General features: G+C 41.9%; 1 long non-coding RNA gene across 2 annotated transcripts in view; it reads right to left on the bottom strand.

The window, feature by feature from the left end:
• The window catches only part of LOC311431340, a 44270-nt gene that overhangs the window by 19728 nt on the left and 1234 nt on the right, over positions 1-23308 (bottom strand). For both annotated transcript variants that reach the window (XR_014689358.1, XR_014689359.1), the window contains exon 3: positions 21487-21569. This is a non-coding gene — a long non-coding RNA (uncharacterized lncRNA). The remainder of the gene's footprint in view (positions 1-21486; positions 21570-23308) is intronic.

Here is a 23308-nt window from a genome sequence, read left to right as displayed (position 1 = left end):
ACCCACAGCTCCCAGATCACCTGCCCGTGGGGAGGTATGTGCTCCTGCTGCTCCCTGACACCCTTAAACTCTCTGCTGTGTCCACCTGCTCTGCAGCACCAGCTGATGCCAGGGACACTGAGCAGAGAACAGCTAAAGTAGGTTTATTTTACACTAGTTTAAAGTCACTGGCTTTAGGTATGTATTTCTGAGGCATGGCATCCAGGGAAGAATCACTGCATGCACATTAAGGGTGGGAAAAACTTGCCCATTTATTTCCACTATCAATAAAGTATTGTTCCCTCCAGTATATTCTCCAAAGACGTGTCATGCTCATCTTCACATGACTGAGGGATTGGATTTTCCAGCATTTCCTAGGAAGACCATAATACAGACTAAAAAAGGGAAGGGAAGGGAAGGGAAGGGAAGGGAAGGGAAGGGAAGGGAAGGGAAGGGAAGGGAAGGGAAGGGAAGGGAAGGGAAGGGAAGGGAAGGGAAGGGAAGGGAAGGGAAGGGAAGGGAAGGGAAGGGAAGGGAAGGGAAGGGAAGGGAAGGGAAGGGAAGGGAAGGGAAGGGGAGGGGAGGGGAGGGGAGGGGAGGGGAGGGGAGGGGAGGGGAGGGGAGGGGAGGGGAGGGGAGGGGAGGGGAGGGGAGGGGAGGGGAGGGGAGGGGAGGGGAGGGGAGGGGAGGGGAGGGGAGGGGAGGGGAGGGGAGGGGAGGGGAGGGGAGGGGAGGGGAGGGGAGGGGAGGGGAGGGGAGGGGAGGGGAGGGGAGGGGAGGGGAGGGGAGGGGAGGGGAGGGGAGGGGAGGGGAGGGGAGGGGAGGGGAGGGGAGGGGAGGGGAGGGGAGGGAGGAAGGAAGGAAGGAAGGAAGGAAGGAAGGAAGGAAGGAAGGAAGGAAGGAAGGAAGGAAGGAAGGAAGGAAGGAAGGAAGGAAGGAAGGAAGGAAGGAAGGAAGGAAGGAAGGAAGGAAGGAAGGAAGGAAGGAAGGAAGGAAGGAAGGAAGGAAGTCTCTTCTGAGTGTAGAAAAAATAAATTTAAGCCTTTGAATTATAGAATCTTAGAATATCACAAACCCTCAAGGATCATCAAGTCCAACTTCTTGCTCCATATGGGATCACCCCAAAATCAGACACCAGACCCTTAGTCTGAGAGCACTGTCGAAATGCTTCTTGAACTCCAGCAAGCTCAGTGCTGTGACCACTTCACTGGGGAGCCTGTTCCACTGCCTGAACACCCTCTCAGTAAAGAAACTTTTCCTAATAACCAGTCCTGCTGACCTGCTGAGCCAGTAACCATTTCTGTGTTAAGCTGGGACATGTTCCATGGACCACTGTAAGCCAGCAAAGTGTGGCCAACAAAAATCCCAAAGAAGCCAAGCAATGTGATCCTGGGAGCAAGAGGAGAGCTTTGTTTCCCCATCCTCAAATGTGCAGGGACCACTGAGAGCCATAAGAGCTAGGATGTGACCTCAGTTAGCATTTCTATATATTCTTGTTTCTTTGAGAACTTCACATGGGGTCCTAAGCAGCTCAAGTACCTCCAAGGATCTACCCATTGCCTTATTTTTTTTTTGCAATTGTGGTAAAGTTGTATTTCAGGTAAGACTCCGTGGATGTTCAGAAAATCAGTTTAGAGGTATTTAGGGAGAACTCTCTCTGTGGAATTTTTGGAGACCTGATCCTCAGCACATTTTTTCCACAGTTTGACCTGTATAAAAGGTAGCTGTAACAAACCAAAACCAAATGAAACAATAAACAGACATGAAGTGCTATACAATCTCTTGTTTTACTGACCAATCCAACCCAAAATGATTGTCCTCTGACATCCCTCTCCTCTGTATATAATAATAAACAATTATTACCTCATATTAACACAGTATCTTTAATTATTAAAAGAAGGAGAGAAAAAAGCTTTCTTATAAGAATATCAATGGAGAATCTGCCTGGAAGCCCCTTATCCAGCCCCCATCTGAATGTGGGAGGGTATGTTTCTTTAAGGCTGGTTGTGTGTTCTTGTAACAGGGCAAGTGCATACGTGAAACAAGTTTTTGCTGAAGCCTTTCGTCTGCGGGGGAATTTTCTAATGATCGTTTTTAGTTAATAGGCACAAGTTGTTAGCCTGAGCTGGGAAAGCCTTTTTTTGTTTGTGCCAATTCCACCCCCTCTTTTTTTTTTTTTTTTTTGTCATGGATTTGGTTCCCACAGCTAATGCACCTAATAATGAGACTGGGCAAGCGAATGCCAGCGTAATGATATGGAGCTTGTTTGGCCCTGACAATGAACACAGAGAACGGCTGGATGGCCTAAACGACAGGCCAAGGGCTCTATTCATCCCAAATGATCTCTTGCCTTGCGTGCCACCTAATCCCACCAAAGGCTGTGCAACCAGGCTGTACCTCAGGATGGGAGAGGTGTCCAGCAGGGACACAGCTGTGTCCCACAATGCCCTCTGAGCCCCTGTTGTGGGGCTTTTCACTAAATGGGGGCTGAAACAGAGAAACAATCAAGGGTTAAGCCCTTGCCTGAATATTTTAATCACTGTTTCCTAACACACATACACACCAACTGGGAAAACATCCTTTAAAACTTACTAGGCAGGTTACAAGGACCTTGCTCAGCCCCAGTGGAAAGGGAGGGGGGAGGTTTCTCTCTTTGTAGCTAGGGTTTTCCCTCCAGTGATTTTCTCTCCCCTTCCCTCCTTTTCCAGGCCGAGTTAATAAACACCTACTAACTTGCTCCACATCATCTGTGTGCAAACAGCTCCCACTGAGCCAGTGAAAACTGCTCCTATGAGAATTGGGTTATAGCATTTCTCACTCCAGCCTCCCAGAGCACACCACAAAGAAAGGTGTTGTTCTGCACTCTGTCTACAGTCCAGCTTATGGATCTGGTCACCCCAAATCCCTTCCCTGGCTGCTCAGTCAATGACGGGACATGAACCAAGCCTCCTAACTCCCGGCTGTCCTCTATTCCTACAGCCTAGCTTCAGTTTTTCATTGTGCATGGTCCACCAAACACTCTCAAGCTCCACAAGCTCCCAGCATGCAAGAAGAACAAATGAAAATCAGAAGAACCAGAAGCACACCAGAAGATATTGCCCTGAAATCTTTTTTCAAGGAGAATTAACAGAAAATAGTCCATTGAATACTTTTTTTTTTTTTTTCCATCATCATATTTTGCAGGAGCAAACTTTTTTTTAAGTAACTCTATGGGTAACTAATTTGACAGAAACCATTTACTTCAATATATTTTTCTGATTATGGAATATGTGCCAGCAATGGTCATATTGGCCACACTGTACAAAAATATTTAATACTGAGGACATTTGTGAATAATGAAATACACTATTGCATTATTTTCAACGTATTTCTCTTTTTCTAAAGGAAACAAGTTGTTTTAGTGTAACTAGTCTGCTGAGCCTGTGACACATGTTTATTGTGCCCAGCTTGATGACCATGCTTCTTCCATGAACATAGATGTTGTACGTGCTAACACTGACTTATCTAGGGTTGAAATCTGTATTCAACAGTTGTTTGCTATAAACAGACTTATTTGTGTGAAGGCTCACAGAAAGTTGAAATGTGAGTATGTGCCAAACATTAGTATGGCCAAAGCAAATTCATGTATAGATTTTAATGAATGCTCACAGAGAAATGCTTGCATATGTTTTCCCAGGTTGATCTGAAAGTACCTGGTGAGATGCAGCAACTTACAATCAGCTCTTAACACATTTGCAAGACCTCTGTAAAACAGCCTTGCACACCAATTGTGAATTTGTTATCAGCCACAGGATAAATGTCAATGCACAAACACAGTAGGCTTTCTGCTTCTCTGTGGAGAAAAATACTAATTCAAGCATTGCCTGTGGTTATGACAGACAGGTAGATTGCATATGAGGATTCTGCTTTGCTACTCCATGTTCTAGAATGAAGATCTCAAGAAACAACAGTCTGGGTTAGAGGTAGTATTTGAGGTGTAGCTTTTCTTTTCTTTTCTTTTCTTTTCTTTTCTTTTCTTTTCTTTTCTTTTCTTTTCTTTTCTTTTCTTTTCTTTTCTTTTCTTTTCTTTTCTTTTCTTTTCTTTTCTTTTTTCTTCTCTCTCTTTTTTTTTTTTTTTTTCAATCTGAGCTTTTTACTGTATACTATAAAACCCCCTATTAGCATTTTCTTTTCAGATGCTTTTCTGCACCACAGCTGCTATGACTCTGCAGTCAGGAAAGCAGAACTGGTGTGACTGCAATTCAGGAAAGAAGTTGAAAAGAGAGAAGAAAAAAAAATAAGGCTTTCTAAGACAGCTAGAAGAAAGCATGCCAATTAAATTTTTAAAAAAAGACAGAGGGGGAAAGAAAAAAAAAAAAAAAAAAGAGCTAAAAAGCTGCAGAAACCTGGGGAAAGTTGGGGAGGGGAGAGAGGAAGGAGCAAAAGAGAACCACTGAAATGAGAAGAAGGACAAAGTGAGGAGGGTAATGCACTGTACAGAAGCACTGCAAACTATCAATCAAAGAATTTAAGAAGGGGGAAAGCAGGGTCAGAAGAAGACATATGATGAAAGAACGGAAGAAAGGACCATGCAAGGAAAGAAGAGGACCCACACAGAAAAATAAGCAACAACAAAAACAGAGAAAACAAAGAGGAACATGACCAAGACAAGAATCACTTCATTGCAAATTAAAGCAATCAAGTATAGTTTAAGATAAATTTCTTGGATTGTGTAGCAAATTTCTGGAAAAGCAGGATAACATTAAGAGCACCAGAATACCCATCCTTCACCATAAACTTGTTAGAGTGAATACTTTGGCATACGCCAAGAGCACACTGATGTTACTATTATTTCAGAAAATTCTTAATCAGTTGCTACAACCTGTAAGACTAGTACAGCATGGAAACTTAGCTCATTCTGTCCTTAAGACAAGAGTCATGTATCATTCAATGCAGTTAGATGCATAACTTCATTCACAGTTTAATCAAATATGATGTGATTTCTTGTGCCCATAAGGTTAAGTACATACAGAAGGCTTTGCCAAGTCAGAAGTTGGACTTCCTGCCACCAAATCAGCCACTTCCCATTAAAACCTTCAGAACTGCAGATTAAATCTCATGCATTAAATGATGAATCATGTACAAATACTCATTTTCCTAACTAGATTCTATTACTTATGTAAGAAAGTCTCAGAAGTTAGTGCTGATAAAAATAAGATCGGAAGCTTACTGATGTTGGCAAGCTTTACAGGTGTTCTCAAAGCTAGGGAAAGATGGAGCTTTGCTTCATATTTTGGTGATTAAGGAACAATATCAGAAGCTAGATATAAATACATGTATATCCCAGTAACTTTCCCCCATAAACACACACATTTTCAACAAGTATTGAATTAGAATATGTCACATTTTCAAATGTATGAAAGATTTTAAATTCTATTAAAAGTCAGTGATATTTTTTTTCAGCATTTTCCCCCATTTTCAGAAAAATTATTAACATCTAAAAATACTGTTCTCCATGCATACCATTTATTTTACTCAATCATTATCCTTGTGCTGTAAAGGAACTTGATGGTAAGCCTTAGGCTGAGTTTCTTTAAGCTAGATTTTTCAGATGTGCAAGAACTTAAAAGCAAAGATGGACATTGGTAGGATCTATAAAATTATGTTAAGTGGAAACCATCAAAAAATAACATTCTTTCCTCTCTAAAGGACCCATAGTCAAACACATTAACAACTGTATCCACATGGACTTGTGCATAGAAGCAAAAACCTTGTTTTTGGTGGAAGAATGTTGACTACTTTTCCCTATACTAGCAACCCTAAAATCAGATTACACAAGAAACATGGCTCATAGGTGCACATGTAGAAGATACAATCTGACAATTTTCCCAATTTGAGTAAAACTTTAAAATACTTCATACAATTTTTTGTGCTTTTTCAATGTAGCTCAAGGCACCCTTTTACACAACTACAAATTAATAAACCTATCATGTGCTTATAGTGCCATTTTGAGGTCAGATGAGAATACCAGTCCCTCTCAGTCTGTTCTGTTACAAGTCTCAGAGCTTGATCACAGCAGCAATGCCCCTGAGCACACCTCCTCAACACCATTTGTGACTCTCCAAGAAAACACAAGTTTGTATAAGCAGCAGCTTGTTTTGGTCTAGCATTTCTCATCCAGAACTCTCAAATTCTACCAGGAAGATCAGTGCTTTCTCCAATGCACAGACAAGAAAGCAGAGGGATGGAAAAGCATACAGTCATATTAGCTCAAGAATGGTACTAAGCCCTCGCCTTCCTCTTTTTGTGGTCTTCCTACTTCGTATGAAGGATAGGTACATGATCCATTTCACTTCTCTGGCACCAGAAAATGGAAAAATACTTTATATGTCTCCTGTGTTTACTGCCCCTATACATTCTCTCTTAATTCTCTGACTTTATACATGTCTACCATTGTAGAACAAAATAAGGATTTCTATGAAAAGATCTGTACTGCAATGAATATACTGCCCTGTGATTGTATGGATATCAGCTGGACCTTCATGTGTCGTAAATTAGTATGTACCCTAACCTATCCTAACATTTATGATGGTTTAAACCACTTGAAGTTCTTGATGACTTACCACCAAGTTCCTTTGCAGTAGGAGGATAATAATTATTGAGTATAATATTTGGTATGCATGGAGAACAGAATTTCCAGTCATTAATGCTTCTTGGAAGATGCTGAAGCACTTAAATGAAAGTGAGCTATTACCTTACAACAGTACTAAGGAAAGAGCTATTTCTGTTGGTTTGAGGTTTGTTAAACTAAAGCATATGTTGAATGAAAGCAGTAGCTCTAAAGGGAACATCTCAAATGTAGCTTGAATCACAGTATAGCCATGTAAATGATTTGCACCTTGGTACCAAGAATAAATATTTAGTAAGCCTTCTGTAAAAAAATGTTACAATTGTTTTGCTTATCACTGTTGTAGATTGCAGGATGTCGTGTATAAACATTTACATTTTCCCATTGTTCCCATCAATGAGAAGGAGCATTTGAATTTCGCTGTAAACAGCAGCTTTGCTTTGGTGGGGAATGTCAAATTTTACATCCCACTGGTGGTGGTGGGCACAACCATTCACCTTAAAAATTTGGTATTGGGAGACCAGCCTGCAGGCAACCTCCTGGTTCAGGCAAAGAACCTCTCCAAGAAAAGGTATCTCCACATGGGATAGAGGCCAGCCTACAAGACTTTACTAGTTGCATGTTCATTGCAATCCTCATTGCAATGCTTGATGTACTACAACCAGGAGTGTTAGGGATATGGCACCGTAAAGCCACTCACAGAGTGGCCTGTCAGCATAGCTGTTTTGTAATCCTGTTTGGACCACTCATTGAGATATGACAGGAATCAAGTTGTATTGCCTACAAATGCCATTTCTGGGGCTCCATCAGCTTTCCCACCCTGCTCAGTTTAACCACACCCTGAGATCACAAGAAGAGAACATGAGGCAGCTTCTGTGCTCCCCATGCCTGTCCTGGGGAACCTCTGAGTAGGGCTGCTTTGGAGACCTCTCCTTTGGCCAAAGAAAAACTCTTAAGAACAGGCTCTGGAATGTCCATGGGCACCTAAAGGCACAGCCAACCACCCACAAGATTTCAAGAACACCTCCGCTACCTTTGGGCTTTCAGAAAACCTACCTGGTGCCTATCTCTGTCTTTAGGCGCCTACATACCTTTGAAAAGTCGGCCTTTAGCCCCTTATCCTTATGAAAGTATTTCCCCTGGAATAAGTGACTGGAAATTAGTTTAAGAACGAGGCGCTCCCTTTCAAATCCAGTACAAATAGCTCATGTAGATAAATCACCACAAGACCAATGATTCCAGATAGACATTTTGCCAAAGTAACTCATAAGAATATAATTTTTAAGCTGCCTGCCTATGTTAATGCATGGATAAAGTGTCTAAATCCTGTTACAGAAGGATTTTAAATATAGTTTTCACTTAGCAACAGCTTTCCAAAAATAAGGTACTTATCTCAGAATTAAGGAGTATTAAAAAGAGGTTTCCTGAAAACTGACTTTCCACAATGGTTTACTGAGCTGCAGAAATGAATGAACTATTAGATATATTAAATAATAAAAAACTGATGATAAAGTAAAAAAAATGGACACAAGATCTATTAACTATCTGGGGCAAGGAAGAAATTATTTTACAAGCACAGAGGCACAATGCTGTCCGTTACAAAGTATGCTACCAACTCCTCTCAAAGATACCAGTCTAGACAGATACTTGTTCTGATACAATGTGCTAATCCCTACAGAGATGGTTTTTACATCCTTAAAGAATACGTGTGTGTTCTCTGCATATTGAGCCACCATAATTCTCCAAAGGTTTTGAAGTCCTGAGACCTTTCCACATGCTACAAGTTTCCTGAGCCAGAATGAACAGCCTACAGTTTGTACTGGAGCTTTAATCCCTTCTGGTGTTATGAGAAGAGCAGCAGAAAGTCCATAAACAAGGCTGAGAAAAGGTAAATGCATCTTCACAAAGAGATCGTCATTAAAACCACATCAGAATATAGAAATTATATTCTGCCAGAAATATGGAATGGAATGGAAAATCATTTCTCAAAAGTTGTTATTATGTTTTTCAACTTTAAGTTATCACAAACACACAAAGAGAAAACAAACAGAGCATACCCTTTCTGTGTCAGCTCTGTATCTAGGGCAGCATGTGCTCCTTTTATGTATCAGGGCAACAATGCTCTTCCTGCCCATCTGTGAGGGGATATCATACTTGCCTTTCCCCTGTAATAAATAAGAAGCTGTAGTAGAGCAAATGAACACAAAAGGAGCAAGGAGGCACCTGGACCTCCTCAGGGTGATTGACTCTATTTAAAGATGGATGTTTAAGGCATGAACAGACTTCTCAGTATATAATTAGTTTAGGCTACACACTCTGCAAACAAGCAGGACAGCATGATACATGGAATTCACCATTGCAATGCCCAAACTTCCCAAAGCATACTTTGCATCATGGACCACATGTGCTGGCTCTGACTACTGCAGACACACTGATAGCCTATGGATTCTTAAAAGATGTTCTAATCGAGGCACATATGAATTCCTTTACAAAACAGACAAAACAAACAACACATGAAGTTCAATATGGCTTTGTGATTGTTTGTGTCAGTATCTTCAAAACAGAAGAAAACCAGTAGAAGCAATGAAATACAACAACTAAGAATGGATAACTTGAAGAATACTTCTCTGAACATAGTAGCAATGGTATCAAGTCAAAGGTGGTCTCTTTTTTGATTAACAGGCCATTGTTTTACTTAATGAATCCAATTTTCTACAATTTTCAGCTGACATGCTGTTCATGAATGGCTATATTCACATAGTCAGTAGCCACAGCTGGACATTTATTGCATTTGGGATTACTTCCCTCTCCTAACTACATAAACTGGGAATATAAATTACAAAATTCACTTCTGTACAAATAGTTGTTTGCAGCGAGAAAGGAGAAAATCTGTGATTCACGCTGAAATTGCAAAGTCCTTTGAATTAGTAAACATTTCCCAAGACAAAAATCATGCATATTAAAAAATTATATAGATATATGTATATGTGCATATTATACACACACACACACATACACACTTATATATAAATCAGTTGGTGTTTTATTTGACCAGTTCTAGCTCACAGGTATAAAAAAGACCTATGTGTCAACAAGTTAATTCTCACAAACAAGTGGAAGAATACAGAAGATACTGAAATACATTCAATATAATAAAGTATCTTGACATTTTTGCCACCTAACTTTATCTCACACCCAGCTACTCATCCTTGTTATGCATTCAATGCACCTTTTCTTAAAGTTCAGAAGCTCTGTGATACAGTATGTACCAGCTGTGTAGAGTGGACCCTGACCTGGTGAGATCCCTTGGCATTGCTGCAGTACAAACATTATTAATAATAATATCAATAGCAATAAAAATAACAAAGTTTACATTCATCTCTATTAATGTCCATTGCTAAAGTTTCCCAGCAACCACCAGTTACAGGAACAAACAAACAAACAAACAAACAACCTTCCATCTAATTCAGGCATTCACAGATGAGTAGCTGCTAGGGAGGAATTAAATCCATTAACAAATGAGGACAAGAAGGAGGAAAATTATTGTTCAGTTAAAATGAGCAACAAATAACTCCTTTTCTAAATCTGCTTCTGAAGACAGACAATAAGCCCAAGTTCTCTATAAAGGAATGAATATCCTGTGAGTATAAACTGTTGGTAAACGGCAGGAAAGAGATCTCCTGACGCTTGAGGATATGTATAAAACATCTGGTGCTTGTGATAGGTATACCAAACACACAGTGCATGCTGACACCATAGACCAGATCACAAGTCTGATGAAATTAAAAAATGAGTGGATGAGAGGGTGTGGGAGATGTATTTGAATTTCAGTCCACCATGTGTTTGTCTAGTGAAATTAAAAAAAATCAAAAGTTCTTCAAGTTTGCTGGAAATTGAACAGTCTTGCAAAGACATAAAACCACTGAAATCCACTGAAATTGTATTTACATTACCATACTTTTAAAGCTTTAGACTGCAAAATCCTGATTTATATATTCTGAGATATCAGCTTCAATTCTAGAAAGGGTTCCAGAAATAGAAAAGTACTGATTGTGGGAGAAGTCTAATGGCTTGATTTGAGTTTAGCTGCTTTTCAGGAAGCAACCTGAAAAGTCTAAGGGATGAAGAAAGGTGAGCAGTGCAAAAAATGCTAAATATGGGGTTTGTGTCTCACTGTGTTAGAAGTAGGGTGAACAACTAAGGAGAGAATAGTCAAAAGACATTAGAATAGTCAAAAGACATTCTAATGTAAAGTAGAGATAGGAAATGCAATAACTTAGTTTGGAAATACAATTTTTTGAGTCAAAAATATCCCAAGTGTTATTTTGAGTGATTACATTAGTGAGGAAAAATAGTTTGGGGTACTTAGAAGAGATGATGGGAAATCAAAATGAAGAATAAGACCTTGAGAAAAGGAAAGAGAGATGAGGACTAGAGATATTGTGGATTACGGTTGTGACGGTAAATTTCACTTAACAATAACCATAATGGGATCCAATGGCTGAAACAGGAAGCAAGGCTAGTCTAAAAAAAAAAAAAAAAGACATAAAGCTAATTATGGCAAACAGGCAAACGTGCTAAAGGAACTTTTAGAGACTCCGGCATCATCAGTATTTAAGTCAACACCAAATGTTTTCTTTGCAGGAGTTGTCTGAAGTGTAGGGTCTTTCTGTGGAACAAAATAAATCTCTAAAGCCTGCATCATAGAGATGATTACGATGGCCTTTTCAGGCCTTGTACCATGACCATGAGACTTTTAGCCTTGTTTCTGGAACCTGCACCCTCAGGTGTACCCCTCACAGCGATCAGTCACAGCTCCCAAACCTCAGTTCACTAACTGATGAAAGCTCATTTAAATTAACTGAAGCCCAAGAGGTCTACCAGAGAAGACCTCATCTGAGAAGAGCACTCACACCATAAACTTGGTGGGTGCAGAGTCCACAGAGGCAAGGCATGAACAACGCCACAATGAAAGCACTGGTGCTGAGCCATGGCACAGCTTCCAGCTCTCAGCCAGGATTCTACCCTCTGAAATAACTGCCACACTAGCAATTATGACTGTCTTTCCAGAAAGTCATAAGGCTCCTCAAAAGAGCACTCCTTCCCCTTTCTTAAGCTTTGGACAAGATTATCTTCCTATTGCTGTAACTGTTGAGCACAGCTGCCTAGAAATACATGGTGCAACACTAGTGTAAATCATGTGCAAGTGAGAGAGAAACTAGGCCTTTTGCATTCAGTCTTTCCCACTCAGAAAATAGGACAGCTGTAGAGACTCAGTGTAAAGATGTGGTGTGTGCAGTGGCAGCCCAAAGCCACAAAGCCTACTTATAGATGCATACTTCAGTTTAGAATAAACCATGGTTGAAGAATTTTTATGTTGGAAATGTACTTCAACCTAATACCAAGACAATAATCTTCTGTGAAACCCAGATATAAAGTTGAACGTACTGTTCCTCCAAAGAATGAATATGCTCAGTGAGCTCCATGTTTCCTTTTGGTATCATTTGCTAGCTAACTAGCACTGAAAAGGAGCACGTGTTTATATAAATGTCTTGTTTGCTTCTCTGATCCTACCTCAGGAAAGGGTTTTCACTTCATTTATTTTTTGTGTCAGAAGCTGTATCCAAAAGCATTCTTTAGGCATACTGGTTCTGCACTTCCTCATCCACTAGCAAGCAAATTTTGCTCCCACATTAGCAACTGAAGCATTTGTTCTTACCTTGTGATAGCTTTTATAATTATTATTATTTGCCAATTCATCCAAAAGCATGAGTTTCTCTTTGTGTATGTACTATGTTTCTGGTCATTTAAACACTGTGGTAACAAGCAGAGCCACAGTCCTGAGCTCCAGAAACAACTCTTCATGAGGCAGGTTAGTGAATAATGAGGGAAGGACTAGCATCCCTGTATGCATCCCATGTGTACAGTGTGATGTAACATTTTCAGACCAGGAGGTTTCATTATGATCACCTAAGACTTGAGAATCCAGGCAATAATGTTTGATCAAATCATTTACAGTAATCCAGGCAGGCAATGAAGACCTCTTCAGCCCTCCCCTGAGAAGCTGTGCCAAGAAAGTTTGTGCCCCTCCTTATTATAAATGTGCATCTTATTTCAGATGTGAGCTATCTGGGGAGCTTTACAATTACTGGATTTTCATACACTTTTGTCTGCATAATTAAATGGTCCTCTCCTGCTGCAATTATACCCCTCTCAGAGGTGCTCTCAGCCATAAACAAGTCATCACTTCATCTGCATCACATTTCAAGACCCCCGGTCAGGGTCTGGCACATTCCAGCACCCGTGACTGCAGGTAATGCTCCCAGCGCATCTTGTGCCAATGTTTTTCCCTGCCCACAGACCTCCAGCTCTCCGGCAGCAGACCGAACACTGCCACGCTCCGGCCGCTGCTGTGGCTTCACGGGGAAAAGGCGCATGTGTGCGCCTGTGTGTGTGTGTCCATGGGATCTGCTGGTTAAATGTTTTCCTTTCCCAGGGGATATATTTGACATCAAGATAAAGGGGCAGTGTGGAAAACAAACTGACTTTCCCCCTCCCTCTCCTTGGAGTTTGGTATTGTAAAACAAGCTGCACTCGTTGAGATTCTTTTTGAAAGCTCCTGGTTATCTTAGCAGCTGTAATATAAACCACAATCTCCTTGAAGTATCTCTCTGCCACAGCTCTCTTGGGGGCCAAGGGGAAGCAGGGAACAGCACATACTGGGGTATTCACAGGGAATGATGTATTTCTTGGGAAGTTGAGGGATTTTTTGATTTTTTAGGTAATGTAGTTTGCATGTTTTCAAGTTCTGCGAAACCTGCTAGTTACATATGTGCAAAACCTTATAGAGCCCATCTTTCTACACCTCATTAGCAATATCTCCCTTGCCTTTTGTTTCAGTCATGAAGAACTACAGTGGAAGTAAAATGGGTGATGGTTATGAAGTGTGTGGATGAAGGGCATAATCAGAGCAGTTCTGCATGAGTGCTGCTTGGTTTGATATTAAGGCTATTTGAGATGTCTCCTACTGAACTACATCCCAGGCAAGCCAGCTCATGTCTGTGTGCTCTACAGGAAACATCCCTGTAGTTTTGACACCCTGCAAGGATGATGCCTGGAGTAAGAGTACCTGTGTGTTAGGTAGTCACAAGGCTTTAAGCTGCTATCTGTCCTGGTTGCCCTAGGGAGCTCTTTCTCCTCTCACAGCCTTTGGCCTTTGCAGGTAAAGGATCTTGCCCTGTGGGGAGGCTCAAAGAGCTGCTCGGGCAGAGATCTTCACACCCGTGTTCCTTAACCCACCTCATTTTTTTCCCCCTCCTTCTCAATTTCCTTCTCAGTGGGTGTGAGAACGACTGGGGAAGAAAGAGAAAAGTGGAGGTGCCAGACTGGAGAAGACATTGGCTCCCCCTTCTGCAGCTTATTTGCCACTACAAGCAGTAGCCAAAAACCTCCCCCCTCCTCGCAGCCCCGGGCCCCCTGCCAATTGGGGTGAAATGCTCCCGGGCACGCTGCTGCCGAGCTCCTGCGCCGGGTCGGGCCGAAAGCGTGGCAGTAAAGAAGAAGCAGGTCATGGAAATCTGTTTCCATTATTGTGCTTGTAAATAGTCGTCCAGATTATCTTGGTGATTATCATATCCTACCTGCACTGTTTCTGCCTCCAAGGAGCTCAGTGCTTGCAAACCTTGCAGCAGTGTAACTGAAAGCAGCAGCAGGGGCAGAGGGCCAGCAGGAGCTGGGCGCAGGGGGGTTGGTGCCTCTCACTGAACATTTTTCACCCTTCTCAGGTAGGTTCATTCTTAACTGAGCACTAGCCGAAGGAGAGGCAACAGACTAGGAGAGCACCCCTTAACTGAGTGTATCACTACCTACCCTTTTAAAAGCTACATATATCTTACAGCATCTTATTCTATAACCAGTAATTTAAGCCACGTCCTATAATCAAAAACTTTTTTCCTCTTGACAATAGATTTTTGACTTTTTCCAACTCCTTCAAAGAAGGAAATAAATGAAGAATGCTTTCAAAGCTACCTGAGTTAACTCAGGAGCATGTACGCCATTGTTTTTCATGATAGCAATTCTGATTGTTTTTTAAACTTGGCCCAAAATCTAATTTCCCAAAACAATTTAGGTGGTTAGGAGCCACAAAGTCTAATTGTAATCTGAATTTGGTCTCATAAGTCACTTGTATGCTTTGTAACCTTCATGTGGCGGACACAGTGTAGCTGGCAGTGTTTGTCACAGGTTGCTGTTTTGTTTTGTTTTGTTGTTTTGGTTTTTAACTTATTCGTTGACAGGATGGGAGGGCTCAAACAACACCAGTCACCACAGCCTGGCAGATTAAAGTGCCCCAGCTGAGCCAAGGTAGCTAGGTATTTGTATGTGCTCTTACTCCCTGGACAGAACGAGGTGAACAGTGTTTAACTTCTGCTGCTTTCATCTGAGGTTTAACGTAACCTGGTTTACCTCACGTTTGCCACAGGCTGAGAACATGCACACAGTCACCACCCTTCAGAGGACAACCATTAAATCATTAAGCAGTGGTGGCTGCTGTGAGGCTGCACTCTGTTCTTCCAGGCTGGTTCCCTCACAGTAACACAGCACCCACCACCCGTCATAATCACCTGGCCCTTTTGTCTCCAGACTTAGCCAACACACCATGCATCTTGCTAAGGAAAAATAAAAATGCTATTTGTAAGACCCTCAAATCAAGGGGATTTTTTTCTTTAATATTTGTAGCAATGTGTTGTGTTTTTTTATCTTTTCTTCAAGTGCCCTGAGGCACTGTCATAAATGAAGCTGTGCTGCATTAGTTGTCAAACAGACCCCAAGCAAGAGGCAGCTCCTGATGCAGAGTGCCCAGTGTGGATGTACGGGAGGGGGTAGACAGCATGGCCAGGAGAACAGGGAGCTGGCAGCAAAAGGGCACAAAAGCTCCCTAAATTTTTCTTGATGTGGATTTTTGTCTTTCCCCAGTGCCACTGAGGAAGTCTAAGTCTAAGGAAAAAAGAGGGCAGCAAGGGCCAGAAAGAAGCATAGAGGAGGCTATCAGGGGGAACTTTAAGAAGGGACAGGAGACATCAGCAGCTTCCCTCTAACTGCCTCAGCTGCTTTCTGTAAGTGCTGAGCTGGCAACAGTGCCTGGTCCCAAAGGTCATGGCCAGGAATGAGTGAGGGGGCACCACGGGGACTCCTTCCTCTGTGCCCCCTCTCCCAAAGAGACTTTATAAATGGCAAGTAACCCCAGCTGAGGCAATTGTTTTGTCAGAGTCAGGGAAAAGGGCACCACAAAAAGACAAAAGCATTAAAACTGGGGAAACATACACTGTCTGGTAGCACCAAGTAAGCCTAAAGGTCCAAATCTAAAGGGGGAAAAGAAAGAGATGTGCTATAGGGTAATCATCAAGGTGCTACTGCTGGTCTTTATTATGGTGTAAGCCAGCAGAAATTCCTGCAAAATCAGTGGAAATATACTGGGAGACCATACCTATAAACCAAAACTGAGCCCACAAAGTCTGTGATGTGGATTAGTATTCCCCAATCTGCTTTTATTTATTTAGACATAAGATAAAAGAGCTTCATCCCTACAGAAAAAATAATAAAAATAAAAATAAATAAATAAAAACCTTAAGCTTTCTTTGTTGGAACTTGAAGCAACAGAGACGATGTATTCTATTTCTGAATTTCAACTTAAGTATATTTCTGGAATTCATCAAGTCTCAATCAAATGAAAAGGTGCTTCACAGAAGTGCTTTAACATGCAACATCCACACAGCCACATGAAAAGCAAGGGAATGTGAAAAGCCATGCATAGCTGCAGAGAACATTCACAAAATGAAGAGCTTCTCAGCTGCTAAAACAAAACTGTTGCCTTGAGGTTAGTCCATTGTGCAGTACATCAGAACAAGATGTAGCTGATGCTGGCTTGTGTTCGTGCCTCTGGCAATGATGTCTCTGCAGCACTGGACAATTTTTTTAAAATCCTTCTTTTCCTCATTTTCTGTTTTAAAATTAAAATCCGAAAAAAAGATTCTGTCCTAATCTTAGGGACTTTTTTTTTTTTTTTTTTGAATGTGCCAATACATCGAACCTCAATCCCAGGTTTTCATGGAAACACCTAAGTTTTGACAAAACCTAGGGAATGTTTTCTTGGGTTGCAGATGTCTTCTGTGCCTTGCCTGTGTTGCCTGTGAGCACTGAGGCTCTGCTGTTCCTGTGTCAGTGGAGGAGCTGCAGCTCTCTTGGGCAGCACTAGCGAGACTTCCCTCATCTCAGTGTTTCTGGTTCCTCTAGGATGGGTCTTTGTGCTTACAGAAGAATTGGAAAGATCTTGCTTTCATTTGTGGTAAAGGGAGGAACATGTTGAGTCTCCAATTCTGAAATACTAGAAAACTTTCCCAGCCAATAGCTGTTAATGACAGTTATCTGAGCTGTTAATGACACTTATCTTCTTTGCCCTTTCACATGATCTGCCCATAAGAATTACTGTAGAAATGAGTTTGAGAGTTTTCACATCCCTTTTTATCAGAAAAACTGGCTTTACAGAGAGGCTAGGTATGAAAACCCTTACTATAAAGCACGATCTAACCCAAAACCAGTTTCTATTTCAAAACATCAATTCAAAGAAGTTTTCCTTTTGTTTTTGCAAACTAAACCACTTCATTTCAGTTGAAAATACTTTTTTTTTTTTTTCAACAATCCCAACTAAAAAACTAATAGAATCTCTTTCATTGAAAAAATAAAAAGAAAAAGAAAGAAAAAATCAGTGGCCAATTTCTTTCATCATAGTTTACAGAAGTGTCCAAACTCCCCATGAAAGGAAAATTTTATTTTGAACAGACACTAAGCTATTACATTAACCATGTGATTCAAAGCACCTCTCACTCCCATTGGAATCCTTTCCTGCCAGGGCACTGGCACACTCTTGCTGTCTTAGAGAACTGGATGAGGAGGACACCTCACTGGACACCACTTTGTCAGTGGGAATAGAGAGAACCCCAGCACAGAACTTGTGCACTCCTGCACCCTTTGCAGTGTACTGTAAAATCACACCTTTTTCTGACAGAGCCTTGTCTCTGAGCCAATCGCTTCCTTCTAAAATTAAGCTGAAGCATCTCCACAGGTATTTACAAGCTGAGGAACCCACGTGGCATCTTGAGAAATTGTGACTTCAAATTCCTTCCACCCTTCCCAGCCAAGACAAGGAGTAGGACTGATTTTAGAACAGATAATGATTCATGAGTTGTTTTCCTCCAGAGTGTAGCAAAACACTTCAACTTGCACTGAATAAAGCATGCTAGACTTCACAGAATCACAGAATTTCTAGGTTGGAAGAGACCTCAAGATCATCGAGTCCAACCTCTGACCTAACGCTAGCAGTCCCCACTAAACCATATCCCTAAGCTCTACATCTAAATGTCTTTTGAAGACTTCCAGGGATGGTGAATCCACCACTTCCCTGGGCAGCCTGTTCCAATGCCTCACAACCCTTTCAGTAAAGAAGTTCTTCCTAACATCTAACCTAAAACTCCCCTGGTGCAACTTAAGCCCATTCCCCCTCGTCCTGTCACCAGGCACGTGGGAGAACAGACCAACCCCCACCTCGCTACAGCCTCCTTTAAGGTACCTGTACAGAGCAATAAGGTCACCCCTGAGCGTCCTTTTCTCCAGGCTGAACAAGCCCAGCTCCCTCAGCCGCTCCTCGTAGGACTTGTTCTCCAGGCCCCTCACCAGCTTCGTCGCCCTTCTCTGCACCCGCTCAAGCACCCCGATGTCCTTCTTGTAGCGAGGGGCCCAAAACTTGAAACTTGAAACAAGATGCTCTCACTTTCCAGTTAAAGAGCAATATAGATAAAATAAAAGTCTAAAAACATTGACTGGGGAGAGGAAGTATTTGTATTCCATGTTTTCCAGTACTAGGTGGTGGAGCTGCTCAGCAAAGTTCTGAGAACTTGGGCCCTTCATTTTGCCTTAGGAGGCTCACATGGGGCTTTCTTATTTCCCAGGGCAATGCCTTCCCCACAGAAGCACTTTCACAGGTTCATGAGGAGTGAAAGTCATTCTCAATTCCTTTGCTGGCCTAAGTCCTCTTTGCCTAAACAAATATGCAAAAGATCAGAGCCTGTGACTCAGATGCTTCCCTCCCTTTGGTAAGTGTCCCCAGGATAGGCAATCACTTTTACTCGTCCCCAATTCCCTCTCCCTGCCCCTGCGCCCCAGCTTGGTAAATATTTAAGTATTCCTGAAAAAGCAGAATGGCTCCCATAGGAACAACCGTGAATGTCACAAGCCAAGATATTCCAAATATGAAATTCCTGTTGAAATTGATTGAGGATCACATCTCCCCGGGGAAGGGCGAGGCTTTGAATTTCTCTCACTCACATCTTGGATGCTAATAGATAAAAAGGGATACATGTTTTTTTCCTTTGTTTTAGTCAATGTATTTTAGCATTTTTTTCTCCAAACAACTTTTCAGCAAATGCAAATTCAAATTTGTGAGCAGTTTCTGGACAATCAACACTGTATTTTTTTCTGCAAAATTCTTTCTACCAAGAAAAGGAAAGAAAAATCACCTGGTTCAGTTTTACTACATGCATGGTCTTAAACCCTAGCTTGAAAATCACCCAGCCTTATGCCTAAAATTGCAATTAACCAAGACCAGCACATAACACTTGAGGGACCTCAGCACAATTGTCAGAAAGTCCCGACTCACAAATCTCATTCAGAACATTTCCTGCACGGAAGGGGAGGATCTGGGGGACAGACACGGTCACGTCCCCTCCCATCTTGCTGGAGCAATGAGCAGCACCTCCCTTGCACACCCCCATATATTATGTTCCACTTCTGCTTGTAACGCTCTGCACAATGTTTTTCTGTGCTGCCAAGGATGTCTGGCTCTCCCCTTGACTAATCACTGGGCACTGGAGGGCCCTCTCCAGAGCTTGAGAACTTGACCCCTGGTGGCACCCATGTGAGAGGGAAGCAGATACATGTGGCTCCCCTCACTCATCCTCACCCACTCCAGGATTTCTCCTCTGATGCCCTGTCAGCAAAGACTTTCAGACAAAAGATACCGGTGAAATCAACAACAGTCAAAGGAATGTGGCCTTCTGGCCTAACAGCCCTTGATTGATATTCTTTATTTCAACAAAACCTTAACTTGGTTAAAAATATAGTGCACAACCTGTTTTGGCATTTCCAGGCAGGACGTGTCTGTGGGACTAGCAGGGTCACTGAGGCAGTGCATTTCAAAACAAATAACAGGGCTGTCTTTCAAAACCACAAGGTCGCTTTATCTGTACATATTTCTTCTGTTGTCTGCCAAGTTGCCACTTTAAAAAATAATCATGTCAATACTCTTATTTACAAATTGCTTTACAGTAAGGCCCAGAGGCCCAGGAAACTGGGGGTCTCCCAGAGCCAGAGGCAGAGCAAGACGCAGCCCCAGCCCTGAAGTCCTCCCAGCATCACTATGCTTTCTGCAGACAGGGCTGGAGGTGCTGGGTGGGGGACAGCCACATCCTCAGGAACAGACAGCTCGGTGTGTTGGTGAAGACTGAAACCCATTTGGAGAGCTGGCCATTCCCTTGCGCAAAGACCAGCCGGGTTTCCCCAGCTCACACTGCGTGGTGGGCCACACTCCTCTGTTTGCAGCAAAGGCTGCTCACCCTGTCCGGCCCCTCACCCCCCTTGGAAGGAGATAAGCAACACCAGCCCCTTGCAGCCCCCGGACAGACACTGTATGCTGCTCATAGCTGTTCTTAGGCATGGGAGATACAGGGTTCCTTCACACCCTCTTCCTGCTCTCCCCAGGAAATTTCATGGTCCCTTCCCCCCCCCCTCCCCCCCCCCCGGTGTCTACCCTAGGCTGGATTTTTGATCCCTTTAATAAAGATGTGCCAGAATTTCCATGAGAGATAGGGAGTCAGGAGAGATTTCATGTGCAGAGACCTCTGTCCTACAACAATATTTTACTGAAATGCTAACTACAATATTGAGGTATTTTACAGCTCCACCCTTTGGAAATGATTTTCTTAGAGAAGAGGAACAATGTTTAATGCCCCAGTTTTCTAACAGCCACTCACCCCCCACTTGCAAACAAAATTTTTCAAAATATTTTTCTTTCCTATCACACCCTCTCTAGTTTCTTCGGATGTCAGCAACTTCTTCAGTCTGTTGCAGAGGCATTGCTTTCCACCTGGCTCCTGCAGGATGCATGTCTGGTCCTACTGCTCTAATATAAGGAAGAACTCCTGTGCTATTAACTGTGTTCTGCAAAGCCTTCCAGGTACTCGCTCATGACAAAAAGCCCTGACATCACTTTTAGCAGAGCAGCTACTTCAACTCCTGTGTGGTTCTAGCTGGTTGTTGAATAGAGCTGTATCAGAATCTCCTGATATTTGGGAGCCACTTCCAAAGAAAACAGGCAAGTGCAGGGAAATGTCCTTGCAAACTGGGAAAGTGGAGATTTCTGTCCAAGCCTGTATTATATCCTCAAGCTGGGGGAACAGAGAAGCTTATTGCAACCTATAAAAATAGATTGTTGATGACCTCACATACTTAGAATTTTAGCATTTATTTCTGCAAATGCAGGCATCTTCACCACATGGCTTCTCAGCTGCTGTGTTAGTTATCAGTCAATGCCAGTGCTAGCAGCATTTCACTTTGCAGCTTACTTTTAGATGAAACACAACATATACGTGAAAGATACCTCTCAAAAACACAGAAGGTAGCAGTTTTATCTCTGGAGACTGACGATACATGACAATGCATCAAAGTAAATAATCAAGAATTTGTATCTGGAGATTTTTGCATAATGCATGCACACACACACAAAAAATGTGTATGTTCAGTCAAACTGGAACACCGTTAAATATTGAAGTGATGAACTTAATCTCACTTACTGGTGCAAATGCTCAAGTCAGGCCTTCATAGTTATGCATCCTGGCATTCTGCGTCATACAGACCTTCAGCCTTTCCCAGTGACCTGCACAGACAGACCAGAACTTCACTGACTACAGGAGCAGGCCTATGGTAACAAACAAACAATTTCAAGACTTCAGATAACAGAGAATATACTACATTTAGTGGTGAAGGCTTTCAGAGGGTGATTAATTTACAGGTTAAAATTTTTTATGCAATCTGAGTTTGTGTCTGCTCAGATACTTGTGATACTTTGGGACTCTTTTTGGCTGTCAGGACTCTTCCCACATTGGTACCACCAACTATTATCAAGTTTTCTCGTAGCTTTCCTTTGGATAAATCTGACTTGATCTTCTCAAGTATAAACACTACAACCAATACCAAGAATTACTTGAAATACACAATACAAAAGAAATACTCATTAAAACCCATTAACTAAATTGCATGCACGGATGATCTGAGAGTCCTGAAAAGAGATCAGACTTTGTTTTTAAGCAATGTATCAAAGGATACAAAAGCTGCAGCCCATTAACATTAACCTGGAATTGCCTGCAATTTAACACCAATGAAGATCTGAAGATCTTCAGCCAATGCAAACTGATACTAGTAGGGCTACAGCAATTTGTATCATTTGAAAATGATCTGCTCCGAGATAGGCATCATCTTATGGAAACTGTACCAGAATAACTTATTAAACTGTTCCTCAAATATACTATTCAAAAATGAAGCCTGTATTCACCTTCGACTAGCTAATATGTAACAGCAGTATCTAAGCGTAAAAGTGGCTTTCTTCACAATACAGCATCAGTCTAAATAATCTCATTAAAAAAAAAGGTCCTATGATCATCATCCTGGGATACATGCATCCAAAATAAATACAGCCTCACGTTATTTTGTATGTCAAATACCTTGGGTTTTCTAAGTGAGAGCTACATTTAATGTAAAAGACCAACAAATTCCTCTATGTTCCTCCTCTGAAGGTGCCAAAGTATGGGTGAGATACATGTATTCACATCTATTCACATACTCTCCTCTACCTTGGCTGTATTCAGTAAATTGTGCCTAAAGTCATGAACAAGCTATATATCACTGAAGGATCTACTTTGTTATCAGGGCTACATATTGACCAACATAATATTCCCGCCAGGGCTAAGCAGATGAGATATAACCGTGTCATGTTTTGCAGACTTCCATTATTAGAATCCCATCTCTGATTGTATGGCATTTCACAAGCTGCCTCTTTCTGATTTCCTGTGCTACACAAATATCACTGCTTCCTTGAGGCTGTAGGAGATGTAGGATTGTCCACTCCATTCGACTGAAAGCCTCTGGACACAAAACAGCTGCATGGAGAACCATCACTTTTACAGAGATAGATGGTCAGAAGCTGCTAGAGGCTGAAGTCCAGAACCACTTTGTTAGCAGTGATTTATGTGACATCCTTAACTTCTAAAAGCCAGCTGCTTCCAAAAACAGCTACAAAGAAAGAGACCAGACTCTAATCTTGCTTATGTCAGTTTATCTCTGCAGTTACTCCCAATTTACACCAGGTAAGTAGAAATCTGAATCTAGCTCTGTCTCACTTTGCCTTGGCCATAAATAAGCCAATTAGGACTCGTCCTGATGATGTAATGCTTTAATGTAATACCCTACATCTTTTTGTGTCCATGGAGTTGCTGTGGGTGCAGACAGAGCCAGGATTAGCTATTTCCCATGTTTCTCACACAGAGAAAATTAAAATTTTATTCTCAGCCACCATCCTCATGGTCTTAACTCTCTGCTCCAGACAGCTGCATGATTGTT

The sequence above is a fragment of the Aythya ferina genome, assembly GCF_964211825.1.
Source record: "Aythya ferina genome assembly, chromosome: 1".
Lineage (NCBI taxonomy): Eukaryota > Metazoa > Chordata > Aves > Anseriformes > Anatidae > Aythya > Aythya ferina.
The sequence above is the reverse complement of the archived record's forward strand: the minus strand, read 5'-3'. Positions and strand labels throughout refer to the sequence as shown.